Below are 14564 nucleotides of genomic sequence, written 5' to 3' on the forward strand. Positions count from 1 at the left end.
ATGGTAGATTTGCAGTGGAAGAATGTGCAAAGTATAAATAAAAATAATGGGGTGCAATGGAGCAAAATAAATAAATAAAATAAAATAAATTCAGTAGGGAAAGAGGTAGTTGTTTGGGCTAAATTATAGGTGGGCTATGTACAGGTGCAGTAATCTGTGAGCTGCTCTGACAGCTGGTGCTTAAAGCTAGTGAGGGAGATAAGTGTTTCCAGTTTCAGAGATTTTTGTAGTTCGTTCCAGTCATTGGCAGCAGAGAACTGGAAGGAGAGGCGGCCAAAGAAAGAATTGGTTTTGGGGGTGACCAGAGAGATATACCTGCTGGAGCGCGTGCTACAGGTGGGTGATGCTATGGTGACCATAGAGCTGAGATAAGGGGGGACTTTACCTAGCAGGGTCTTGTAGATGACATGGAGCCAGTAGGTTTGGCGACGAGTATGAAGCGAGAGCCAGCCAACGAGAGTGTACAGGTTGCAATGGTGGGTAGTATATGGGGCTTTAGTGACAAAACGGATGGCACTGTGATAGACTGCATCCAATTTGTTGAGTAGGGTATTGGAGGCTATTTTGTAAATGACATCTCCGAAGTCGACGATTGGTAGGATGGTCAGTTTTACAAGGGTATGTTTGGCAGCATGAGTGAAGGATGCTTTGTTGCGAAATAGGATGCCAATTCTAGATTTAACTTTGGATTGGAGATGTTTGATGTGTGTCTGGAAGGAGAGTTTACAGTCTAACCAGACACCTAGGTATTTGTAGTTGTCCACGTATTCTAAGTCAGAGTCGTCCAGAGTAGTGATGTTGGACAGGCAGGCAGGTGCAGGCAGCGATCGGTTGAAGAGCATGTATTTAGTTTTATTTGTATTTAAGAGCAATTGGAGACCATGGAAGGAGAGTTGTATGGCATTGAAGCTTGCCTGGAGGGTTGTTAACACAGTGTCCAAAGAAGGGCCAGAAGTATACAGAATGGTGTCGTCTGCGTAGAGGTGGATCAGAGACTCACCAGCAGCAAGAGCGACATCATTGATGTATACAGAGAAGAGAGTCGGTCCAAGAATTGAACCCTGTGGCACCCCCATAGAAACTGCCAGAGGTCCGGACAGCAGACCCTCCGATTTGACACACTGAACTCTATCAGAGAAGTGGTTGGTGAACCAGGCGAGGCAATCATTTGAGAAACCAAGGCTGTCGAGTCTGCCGATGAGGATGTGGTGATTGACAGAGTCGAAAGCCTTGGCCAGATCAATGAATACGGCTGCACAGTAATGTTTCTTATCGATGGCGGTTAAGATATCGTTTAGGACCTTGAGCGTGGCTGAGGTGCACCCATGACCAGCTCTGAAACCAGATTCCATAGCAGAGAGGGTATGGTGAGATTCGAAATGGTCGGTAATCTGTTTGTTGACTTGGCTTTCGAAGACCTTAGAAAGGATGGATATAGGTCTGTAGCAGTTTGGGTCAAGAGTGTCCCCCCCTTTGAAGAGGGGGATGACCGCAGCTGCTTTCCAATCTTTGGGAATCTCAGACGACACGAAAGAGAGGTTGAACAGGCTAGTAATAGGGGTGGCAACAATTTCTGCAGCAAATTTTAGAAAGAAAGGGTCCAGATTGTCTAGCCCGGCTGATTTGTAGGGGTCCAGATTTTGTAGCTCTTTCAGAACATCAGCTGACTATTTGGGAGAAGGAGAAATGGGGAAGGCTTGGGCGAGTTGCTGTGGAGTGTGCAGTGCTGTTGACCGTGGTAGGGGTAGCCAGGTAGAAGCATGGCCAGCCGTAGAAAAATGCTTATTGAAATTCTCAATTATAGTGGATTTATCAGTGGTGACAGTGTTTCCTGTCTTCAGTGTAGTGGGCAGCTGGGAGGAGGTGTTCTTGTTCTCCATGGACTTTACAGTGTCCCAGAACTTTTTTGAGTTAGTGTTGCAGGAGGCAAATTTCTGCTTGAAAAAGCTAGCCTTGGCTTTTCTAACTGCCTGTGTGTAATGGTTTCTAGCTTCCCTGAAAAGCTGCATATCGCGGGGGCTTTTCGATGCTAATGCAGAACGCCATAGGATGTTTTTGTGTTGGTTAAGGGGAGAACCAAGGGCTATATCTGTTCCTGGTTCTAAATTTCTTGAATGGGGCATGCTTATTTAAGATGGTTACGAAGGCATTTAAAAAAAATAACCAGGCATCCTCTACTGACGGGATGAGATCAATATCCTTCCAGGATACCCCGGCCAGGTCGATTAGAAAGGCCTGCTCGCTGAAGTGTTTCAGGGAGCGTTTGACAGTGATGAGTGGTGGCCGTTTGACCGCTGACCCATTACGGATGCAGGCAATGAGGCAGTGATCGCTGAGATCTTGGTTGAAGACAGCAGAGGTGTTTTTAGAGGGCAAGTTGGTTAGGATGATATCTATGAGGGTGCCCGTGTTTACGGCTTTGGGGAGGTACCTGGTAGATTCATTGATAATTTGTGTGAGATTGAGGGCATCAAGCTTAGATTGTAGGATGGCTGGGGTGTTAAGCATGTTCCAGTTTAGGTCGCCTAGCAGCACGAGCTCTGAAGATAGATGGGGGGCAATCAGTTCACATATGGTGTCCAGAGCACAGCTGGGGGCAGAGGGTGGTCTATAGCAGGCGGCAACGGTGAGAGACTTGTTTTTAGAGAGGTGGATTTTTAAAAGTAGTCGGTTATTGTTATTATGTCCGTTGGTCCTGTGAGTACCTGTGTTTCGGCTTTCGTGCTGCGTGTCCTGTGCAATTGTTATTACGGGTCCTCGTGCCTTTCATGGCATGTTGTGTAAATTGGGTGGAGTATTAAAAAACCCTATTACGGATTCCTGTGCCTGTCTCCGATCCTTATACAACGTGACAAACATTTTTGTTTTTAATAAAATCTATTCTAGTAGTAGCAAGCTATCAAAGTTGACATCCGGTCCTCATCTTCACGCGCTCCTTCTCAAACTGAACAGAACACAGGCTATAGGCTAGTCCACTCGCAAGATAGTGAATTTTTGGGACTAGGCCTAATCAACAATTATTTTCTGAAGAAGCCTACGCAGCACAGCCATTGGTTAGGCAGCACACAATAGTTTTGGATCAGCAAGAGCAGAGCAGGCCGGGGCTCAAGGTTGGAATATCCAGTTTTTTTTTTCATGGGACCTCCAATGTGTGCACATTTTTTTAAATGGGTTTTTATAGTAAAATGTATTACATTTCAATGTGGCATAAACACCAGTCATGATACTTTCATCTGATTCCCAAACAAATCACTCAATAGGTGATGCGCGAGTTTCAAGTTTGGGGAAGCTTACAATTTAAAACCATTTATGCCGATCTGTGTGCCAGTTATGATTTTCATATGCATATTTTCGTGGAACAGTTTCATTTCAAAACTAACATATTATTTTCTCAATCGTTGTCATTCACTTAATAGTAAAAGTCTGAATTAAAATGCTAAAAATCTAAAAGGTAAAATTCAACTAATGCCATATGGACACATTGATACATCGTGATCCATTGGCAGTTCAAGACTCAGATTGCCTATAGGCCAATGCAGGAGTAGGCCTATCACTTTTATTGTCAACTAAGTAAAAATACATAAAGTTGACAAATATCCTGATGAAAATTCAGGTTCTTGTAATCGCATTCATCTCTATACTCCACCTGTCTGCCTCCCTTTCTATAGGTCTTGAACTATCGTGCACATGGTATCAAATCAATCAACTGGGTCTGACCTGAAGTTGCTGCTAGTGAACCTGCAACATTGTATCAACTAGCCTATTCCAGGCCCTACCCTGAGAGTTTCCCATGTCAGTGAGCTTGGGACAGACAGCTGTTTTGGGGAAAAGTTTTCAGGTATTTTACTATGTTTCCACTTGATATATGGGATAATCAGATCATGATATTTTGCTCATTCACTCCGAGGCTTGGTGATTATTGAGGGGGAGAGTGTTGGAAAGATTTTGAATATAGGATTGAGGAACTAGTATAGTATGCAATGGATGTTAATAAAACAGACTTCGTTGACTTACTGTGTGAGGTGAAGAAAAAATTACTGAGAAATTCAGCTTATTAGTGGTGGATGCGGATGAGCAGGGACCCTGACAAAAAGAACCCAGCCATCCCTAAATGGGCACTTTCCTACATTTGCGTGCAGCAGGCCAGGTACTTCTATGCGTGCTCAGGTGCGCATGCTCCCAGGACAGAGAAATATGCTCATTGCTCACATGGACCACTCCAAACAACACAAAAATGTAAAAATTGACAAAACTCGTAAATGATGGTCATGAAATGAACCAAAACTTGTTTGTCGCAAGTGTAGCAGGTTTTGAAGTCTACTCTGAGAATTAGAACGGTAAATGACTAAAATGAATATATGTATTTACAGAAATTAATGTAACCAAATTATGGAGATTAACGGTACATTTACTACTGTTCACATATGTAATGGGGAATTGATCAAAATAAACAAAGGGCAATCAATTCACACATTGAAACAATGAATGTGCAAGAATTGGTGCGAGACAGCTGAGTCATTCTGGAGAGCTGAGCACATGCATTCTGAAGAGAGACACACCCATATCTTCGCCACACCCCTCTTCTTGAGTCAACATTTTTTATTATACTCAAGACCAGTGGCGTCCCATCATTCAGGGCAGAGCCTCACCTGTGTTGAGCCACACATTTTTAGCCCCCCCCCCCAAAAAAGATATATATATATATTTATTTATTTATTTATTTATATACTACTGTTCAAAAGGTTGGAGTCACAATTTCCTCGTTTTTGAAAGAAAAGTACATTTTTTTGTCCATTAAAATAATATAAAATACAGTGTAGACATTGTTAATGTTGTAAATGATGATTGTAGCTGAAAACAGCTGATTTATTTTATAGAATATCTACAGGCGTACAGAGGCCCATTATCAGCAACCATCACTTCTGTGTTCCAATGGCACGTTGTGTTAGCTAATCCAAGTTTATCATTTTAGAAGGCTAATTGATCATTAAAAAACCCTTTTGCAATTATGTTAGCACAGCTGAAAACTGCTGTACTGATTAAAGATGCAAAAAAACTGGCCTTCTTTAGATTAGTTGAGTATCTGGAGCATAAACATTTGTGGGTTTGATTATAGGCTCAAAATGTCTAGAAACAAATAACTTTCTTCTGAAACTCATCAGTCTATTATTGTTCTGAGAAATGAAGGCTATTCCATGTGAGAAATTGCCAAGAAACTGAAGATCTTGTACAACGCTGTGTCCTACTCCTTTCACAGAACAGCGCAAACTGTCTCTAATCAAAATAGAAAGAGGAGTGTGAGGCCCTGGTGCACAACTGAGCAAGAGGACAAGTACATTAGAGTGTCTAGTTTGAGAAACAGACTCCTCACAAGTCCTCAACTGCTTCATTAAATAGTACCCGCAAAACACCAGTCTCAACGTCAACAGTGAAGAGGCGGCTCCGGGATGCTGGCCTTCTAGGCAGAGTTCTTCTGTCCAGTGTCTGTGTTCTTTTGCCCATCTTAATCTTTTCTTTTTATTGGTCAGTCTGAGATATGGCTTTTTCTTTGCAACTTTGCCTAGAAGGCCAGCATCCCGAGGCTGAATGAACTGTTTCGCTGCCAGACAAGGCTCCGCTGATAGCCAGGTGTAGCAGTGGTAAGGTGTTGGGACTGCTGTTGGGACTCTGCTGTTGGGACAGCTTTATCTAGGCTCTAATAGTCTGCGGGCACTGTTTGTCACCATTATAGTGCAATTAATGTATTTTTGTTTGTATTTTTGTTGTGTAGTGGCTTTTCTGGCATGCATCGCACATTTATTTTTTTGCCCAACCAAAATTTACAAACTAAAATCTCCACTGCTCAAGACACATTATCTTCACACATATTTTAGATGCTTTTCACTGACAGCAGCAAACTCAATAATCAGCTGGGCCTATTCCCACGTTCTGCCCAAATTGCAGGCTTCCCAAATCGGAATAGGCCTATGCACTTGTGTTTGAAACAATCCACAGCAAACATTTTTAGAAGCCAATGATCCTCTGCGGATAAGTCATGCTCTCTGGTGAAGTATTTCAATGATTTTATTTAGACAGGAGTAATTATATAATTTGGGCAAAATATAATTTTACTTTAGGGGAAGCCAGTATCCGCCAACCTTCCTTTCCAATTCACAAGTAGCTGAAACCAGACATCTGTATATAATGACGAGATGCTCATGTCAACTGTAAGCGGGCTGTCATGTTCCTTTCACTGAGGAGTGACTTCCGTCTGGCCACTCTACCATAATAAAGGCGTGATTGGTGGAGTGCTGCAGAGATGGTTGTCCTTCTGGAAGATTCTCCCATCTCCACAGAGGAACTCTGGAGCTCTGTCAGAATGACCATCGGGTTGTTTGTCACCTCCCTGACCAAGGCCCTTCTCCCCCGATTGCTCAGTTTGGCTTGGCAGCCAGCTCTAGGAAGAGTCTTGGTGGATCCACACTTCTTCCATTTAAGAATGATGAAGGCCTTGGGAACCTTCAATGCTGCAGAAATGTTTTGGTACCCTTCCCTAGATCTGTGCCTCAACACAATCTTGTCTCTGAGATTTACGGACAATTCCTTCGACCTCATGACTTGGTTTTTGCTCTTTAGAACCTTATATAGACAGGTGTGTGCCTTTCCAAATCATGTCCAATCAATTGAATTTACCACAGGTGTACTCCAATCAAGTTGTAGAAACATCTCAAGGATGATCAATGGAAACAGGATGCACCTGAGCTCAATTTCAAGCCTCATAGCAACAGGTCTGAATACTTATGTAAATAAGGTATTTATTTTTTAAATTGTAAATACATTTGCAAAAATGTCTAAAAACCTATTTTTTCTTTGTCATTATGGGGCATTGTGTGTGGATTGATGAGGGAAGAAAACAATGTAATACATTTTTGAATAAGTCTGTAACGTAACAAAATGTCTACAAAGTCAAGGGGTCTGAATACTTTCCGAATGCACTCTATATGACTCTTAGCTGTCTTTATTTTTAGGCTATAAAGTAAAGGTGTGTCTCTTCACTTAGTCAGCGAGGTCACATGGTTGAGTTCTGCAAACATCAAGGTTGCAGCTCTCTCTCTAACCCTCCACAAGGGTAGGGTGTGAGAGAGCCCTTTTCTGTCTTGACTTGATGGCCGTTTTGGCTTACTTTTACCCCAAAATAGTTTCTTTGGACTTTGAAACTTTTTATTTAATTTGTAGCTTTTCTGTTTGTCGCTTTTCCCCTATGGCCTTTCTGTTTCTGTATCTATTTCAAGTCCTTTATTAAATGATTGTGCTCGTTTAGCCACTTAAATATAAAATATGGCACACATCTCTTTCACACGCTAATAAGATAACAAACACTCACAGGCTTGATATTGTGGCCCCATATCAACCTTTGATACTTTTCTCCCCTCCAAGGCGAAAGTACAGGCAGATCCTAGATTTGGTCCATGTAATAATGGCCTACAGCTGAACATTGAGGAAAATAACCACCAGAGACAGTGACAGCGACCCATAAGTCCTCTAAGTTGTAGAGATGGAATGTCATAGTTTCTGAGGCCTATATCCGCCGAGCTGTCATCTTATTCCCTCTGCAGATAAAAGGGACTGCAGTGGGGGATGAGGTGGTCTTCAGCATGGGCACTGGCAGAAAGTGGAACAAAATGTGCTCCTTAGTATTCCTTAATGAAACAGCTGGAGAGGATAATGGAGTGCTGCTATCTGTGTCAACCACAAGTGTCTATTGAACCTGCCCTCTCATCTGTTTGCTTTTCTCTCCTTTTGACATTTTTGTCAGCAAAGTCAATGATCCTGCCACCCGTTACTAGTGTGTTGATTTGTTTTTTGCAAATGACTGCAATTAACAGCCGATTAAAAGTCGAGGCAATTTTCTGCTCTCTGAACTGGGGTCTTTGTTGGGGGGCTGTTAATAGGAAACGGAGAGCTGGGACTCCCAGAAGTACTTCAGATACCAATCAAAGCTGTAGTATCAAGCCCCAGGAAAAGCGATGTTGCCATCAAAAAGCCTCATTGAAAAGGTTCTTGTGGACCCGTGGGAGAAAAAAAATCTTAATTGACATGATTACACTGGCCATGTGGTCTGAATATACTGCCATTCTGCCTCTCCTCACCAGAAAGAGCCACACAACCAGGCTCTGAGAAGAAAAAAACATGCACCACCACACACTATTTAGGAGTAAATAATCAGCACATCCACACTATTTACAGGTCAATAATCAGCACATCCACACTATTTACAGGTAAATAATCAGCACATCCACACTATTTACAGGTCAATAGTCAGCACATCCACACTATTTACTGGTCAATAGTCAGCACATCCACACTATTTAACTGGTCAATAATCAGCACATCCACACTATTTACAGGTCAATAATCAGCACATCCACACTATTTACCTGGTCAATAATCAGCACATCCACACTATTTAGGACTAAATAATCAGCACATCCACACTATTTAGGAGTAAATAATCAGCACATCCACACTATTTACAGGTCAATAATCAGCACATCCACAATAGGATCAGCACATCCACACTATTTAGGAGTAAATAATCAGCACATCCACACTATTTAGGAGTAAATAATCAGCACATCCACACTATTTAGGAGTAAATAATCAGCACATCCACACTATTTAGGAGTAAATAATCAGCACATCCACACTATTTAGGAGTAAATAATCAGCACATCCACACTATTTACAGGTCAATAATCAGCACATCCACACTATTTAGGACTAAATAATAAGCACATCCACACTATTTAGGAGTAAATAATCAGCACATCCACACTATTTACAGTCAATAATCAGCACATCCACACTATTTAGGAGTAAATAATCAGCACATCCACACTATTTAGCACATCCACACTATTTACAGGTCAATAATCAGGGTCAATAATCAGCACATCCACACTATTTACCTGGTCAATAATCAACACATCCACACTATTTACAGGTCAATAATCAGCACATCCACACTATTTAGGAGTAAATAATCAGCACATCCACACTATTTACAGGTCAATAATCAACACATCCACACTATTTACTGGTCAATAATCAGGGAGTAAATAATCAATAATCAATAATCAGCACATCCACACTATTTCCACACTATTTACAGGTCAATAATCAGCACATCCACACTATTTACAGGTCAATAATCAGCACATCCACACTATTTACTGGTCAATAATCAGCACATCCAAACTATTTACAGGTCAATAATCAGCACATCCACACTATTTACAGGTCAATAATCAGCACATCCACACTATTTACAGGTCAATAATCAGCACATCCACACTATTTAGGAGTAAATAATCAGCACATCCACACTATTTACTGGTCAATAGTCAGCACATCCACACTATTTAACTGGTCAATCCACACTATTTACAGGGCACATCAATAGTCAGCACATCCACACTATTTACTGGTCAATAATCAGCACATCCACACTATTTACAGGTCAATAATCAACACATCCACACTATTTACTGGTCAATAGCACATCCACACTATTTACAGGTCACATCCACACTATTTACTGGTCAATAATCAGCACATCCACACTATTTACTGGTCAATAAATCCAAACTATTTACAGCAATATCCACACACTATTTAGGAGTAAATAATCAGCACATCCACACTATTTAGGAGTAAATAATCAGCACATACACACTATTTACAGGTCAATAATCAGCACATCCAATAATCAACACATCCACACTATTTACAGGTCAATAATCAGCACATCCACACTATTTAGGAGTAAATAGTCTGCACATCCACACTATTTACTGGTCAATAACAGCACATCCAAACTATTTACAGGTCAATAATCAGCACATCCACACTATTTACAGGTCAATAATCAGCACATCCACACTATTTACAGGTCAATAATCAGCACATCCACACTATTTAGGAGTAAATAATCAGCACATCCACACTATTTACTGGTCAATAGTCAGCACATCCACACTATTTACAGGTCAATAATCAGCACATCCACACTATTTACAGGTCAATAGTCAGCACATTCACACTATTTACTGGTCAATAGTCAGCACATCCACACTATTTACTGGTCAATAGTCTGCACATCCACACTATTTACTGGTCAATAGTCAGCACATCCACACTATTTAGGAGTAAATAATCAGCACATCCACACTATTTACTGGTCAATAATCAGCACATCCACACTATTTACAGGTCAATAATCAGCACATCCACACTATTTACAGGTCAATAATCAGCACATCCAAACTATTTACAGGTCAATAATCAGCACATCCACACTATTTACTGGTCAATAATCAGCACATCCACACTATTTACTGGTCAATAATCAGCACATCCACACTATTTACAGGTCAATAGTCAGCACATCCACACTATTTACTGGTCAATAATCAGCACATCCACACTATTTACAGGTCAATAATCAGCACATCCACACTATTTACAGGTCAATAATCAGCACATCCACACTATTTACTGGTCAATAATCAGCACATCCACACTATTTACTGGTCAATAATCAGCACATCCACACTATTTACTGGTCAATAATCAGCACATCCACACTATTGACTGGTCAATAATCAGCACATCCACACTATTTACAGGTCAATAGTCAGCACATCCACACTATTTACTGGTCAATAATCAGCACATCCACACTATTTACAGGTCAATAATCAACACATCCACACTATTTACTGGTAAATAGTCTGCACATCCACACTATTTACTGGTCAATAATCAGCACATCCACACTATTTACTGGTCAATAATCAGCACATCCACACTATTTACTGGTCAATAATCAGCACATCCACACTATTTACAGGTCAATAGTCAGCACATCCACACTATTTACAGGTCAATAGTCAGCACATCCACACTATTTACTGGTCAATAATCAGCACATCCACACTATTTACAGGTCAATAGTCAGCACATCCACACTATTTACAGGTCAATAGTCAGCACATCCACACTATTTACTGGTCAATAATCAGCACATCCACACTATTTACAGGTCAATAATCAGCACATCCACACTATTTACAGGTCAATAGTCAGCACATCCACAGTATTTAATGGTCAATATTCAGCACATCCACACTATTTACTGGTCAATAATCAGCACATCCACACTATTTACAGGTCAATAGTCAGCACATCCACACTATTTACAGGTCAATAATCAGCACATCCACACTATTTACTGGTCAATAATCAGCACATCCACACTATTTACAGGTCAATAATCAGCACATCCACACTATTTACAGGTCAATAATCAGCACATCCACACTATTTACAGGTCAATAGTCAGCACATCCACACTATTTACTGGTCAATAGTCTGCACATCCACACTATTTACAGGTCAATAATCAGCACATCCACACTATTTACTGGTCAATAATCAGCACATCCACACTATTTACTGGTCAATAGTCTGCAGATCCACACTATTTACAGGTCAATAATCAACACATCCACACTATTTACTGGTCAATAATCAGCACATCCACACTATTTACAGGTCAATAATCAACACATCCACGCTATTTACTGGTCAATAGTCAGCACATTCACACTATTTACTGGTCAATAGTCAGCACATCCACACTTTTTACTGGTCAATAATCAGCACATCCACACTATTTACTGGTCAATAATCAGCACATCCACACTATTTACTGGTAAATAATCAGCACATCCACACTATTTACTGGTCAATAATCAGCACATCCACACTATTTACTGGTCAATAATCAACACATCCACACTATTTACTGGTCAATAATCAGCACATCCACGCTATTTACTGGTCAATAGTCTGCACATCCACACTATTTACAGGTTAATAATCAGCTCATCCACACTATGAATGAGTTACCAGTGTGTGTGTGTGTGTGTGTGTATGTGCGTACGTGTGCGTGTGTGTGTATGTGTGTGGTCTTGTGTGTGACTTGGTGTGTACAAATCTCTCACCATCTAACAACCCTGGGTCTTTAAGACTGGAGTCAGACGGTGTAGAGGACTAGAGGGCTGCTTGGACTTCTCCTGAATGCGTCTGATCTGGGGCTGTGTAGTGGACACGCAGTATTTCCAGGGGTGGTGATAAATGGGGGTTGTTTGGTTTACTTGCTCTGTTCGAAGCAATTTCTCTCTTCTGTGCCGAAGTGGTCCTAACCTGGGCCAGCCTGAGTAAAAACTGCCATTCGTGATTGGTCTCAGATTGGGGTTAGTGAAAAGGTGACCACATCAAATGCAACTCCTTTTACTGAAAATGTAGCTGAGATGTCACACACAAACACACACACACACACACACACACACACACACACACACACACACACACACACACACACACACACATACACATACACATACACACCAGTGGAGGCTGGTGGGAGGAGCTTTAGGACTATAGGCTCATTGTAACGGCTGGAATGGAATAAATGAAACGGTATCAAACAGATAAAACATATGGAAACCACATTTGACTCCATTCCATTTACTCCATTCCAGCCATTACAATGAGCCTGTACTCCTATAGCTCCTCCCACCAGCCTTCACTGACACACACACACACACACAGCTACGCCACAGAACTACTCAGCTTCCTGTTTGTCAGTCGAATTGTGTCGATAAAGATGCTATCTAAAGACACGTGATGTAACAGCCCTGAACACAGGATGAGGTGGGGGATGGTGCTGCCCCAGTGGCAGATTTACATTAATTGGCTCTTCAGGCCTTTTCAGCTGAATGGGCAGGAATGGGCAGGTGTGTGTGTGTCTTTGTCTCTGTCTGTGTGTGAATATGCACATTATCAGGCAAACAGGAGAAGCTAACATGGATAATCCTGCTCTTGGAATAGTAATACATCCAGTGTTGGCTGTGACAGCTGTACACCTGTTAGCTCGTGTTTGATTGAGTTGGTTGCTTATGGGGGAGCATGTGATGAGAGCTGCAGACAGTATGGCCACTAATATACATCAGCGGTATATCATCCAGGTGGGGTTTAGGGGGAGGAGGGGGGTCTATAGAAACACCTGTGCTGAGGCATTAGCTAAGACCAGTAGCCTGCCTTTGATGTCAAAGTGCGGTCAGGTGAGACTGCTTTGTCTTTATAGCCCACTATGCTGGTACCTCCCACTGAAGTCACATATAAAAGCTGGTTTTATGGGGCTTCTATTGGCTCAAGAGCCACTCCTCTGGATTTACCTCTGACTGTCTCCTTTGCTTTACCTAAATGACCTCACACCTCACAACCCTCTAATGAACACTTAATGATGAAAATGCCCCTGTATTCTTCTGACACATTTTTACAACCCAGTGTTTCTCAGGTCTTCCATTTACTGATTTTAACCACCAAGACGAGACTGCTCTATAGTGCTCGGTCAAAGTCCAAGTGTCCTCAACCTATGGTAAACTGAACTATGCATTTACAGCACCCAACTCCCTCCCCAGCACTCCTCCGCAGAAGAAACCAGTCTGTTGTCTTTCACATTGCTCAAGGTGTGGCCTGCTGGTTGATACGTCCCGCTCTCCCCTCCCCACGTCTGACCCACAGCCAATCCCCAACACCTGCCGCGACTCACCTGAAAGGATTTGCATACAGGGCCCACCCTGGTTCGTGATTGGCCAGGTGCAGCCACACTGCCTGAGGACTCCCCCACCAATGGCTGTCCTGCTGTGTGACTCACAGGGAGAGCCAGGGCAAGTTGCTTCACTACACTTCTCCTTTTTTTTTTTTTTTACATTTTCAACAGCAGCCATTGCCTCGCTTTCTCTTCTTCTCCTTTTCAGTTTAGTTTTATCGCTGTGAGTGGGAGAGGTAAAGGGCAGGTCAGTGTTCCACACCTCCTGTACCGCGCTGGGTCCCGCTGCTCTCTGGAGGCACACCCTTACTTGGATTATTTTTCTTTCATTGCAGTTGTCTTGGTTTCCCCCTGTGTTTTTAAGTCATTCAGATCTGTCACTTGTTCCACTGTTAACATGGAGTCCGACACATAAGCCCTGTGTCTTTGAGGTTAGTGACTGCAGTATTTTTGTTTCTTTATGGGTAAATAGTTGGTTCAAACCAAATAGAGTTGTTTATATGGGTCATGTATTTAACATTGTATGTGTTCCTCATTTGTTTTCTATATTTGCGAATGTGTCACGAGAAAAGCAGAAGTACGACTTGCACAAATATAAATCGAGAAACAAAAAAGTTCATGTTGATACAATTAAATATATTCTCCAGTACTTTTGTATACTTTATAGCCAGTAGTTCTGAAAGTATCTCCCATGAGCCAAAAGTGCTCCACGAAAATGGTGTACTACGTGATATGTGCACCACGTCATCTCTCTCTCTCTCTGGTGAGGGGCTGAAGCTCATTGGCTGAAACTAATTGCTAGTTAGTTTATCATTGTCACTTGTCATCGTTGTTGTTTTGCTTAAGAGTCATTGCCATATATGGCGTGCTTTAGCAAGGGAGGGTACTGTAACCAAGCCCCCTG

General features: G+C 41.8%; 1 protein-coding gene across 2 annotated transcripts in view; it reads left to right on the forward strand.

Moving 5' to 3' along the window:
- Window positions 1–14564, forward strand: part of LOC139366398 (E74-like ETS transcription factor 1) — an 84568-nt gene that overhangs the window by 8737 nt on the left and 61267 nt on the right. Inside the window, exon 1 of one of the 2 annotated variants that reach the window (XM_071103844.1) lies at window positions 13804–14091. The exons of the other annotated variant lie outside the window; for it this stretch is intronic. The gene's annotated coding sequence lies outside the window, so the exon portion shown is untranslated. Of the gene's footprint in view, window positions 1–13803; window positions 14092–14564 lie in introns of those variants that run through there. 2 annotated transcript variants of the gene reach the window in all.

The sequence above is a fragment of the Oncorhynchus clarkii genome, chromosome 14, assembly GCF_045791955.1.
Source record: "Oncorhynchus clarkii lewisi isolate Uvic-CL-2024 chromosome 14, UVic_Ocla_1.0, whole genome shotgun sequence".
Taxonomy (NCBI): domain Eukaryota; kingdom Metazoa; phylum Chordata; class Actinopteri; order Salmoniformes; family Salmonidae; genus Oncorhynchus; species Oncorhynchus clarkii.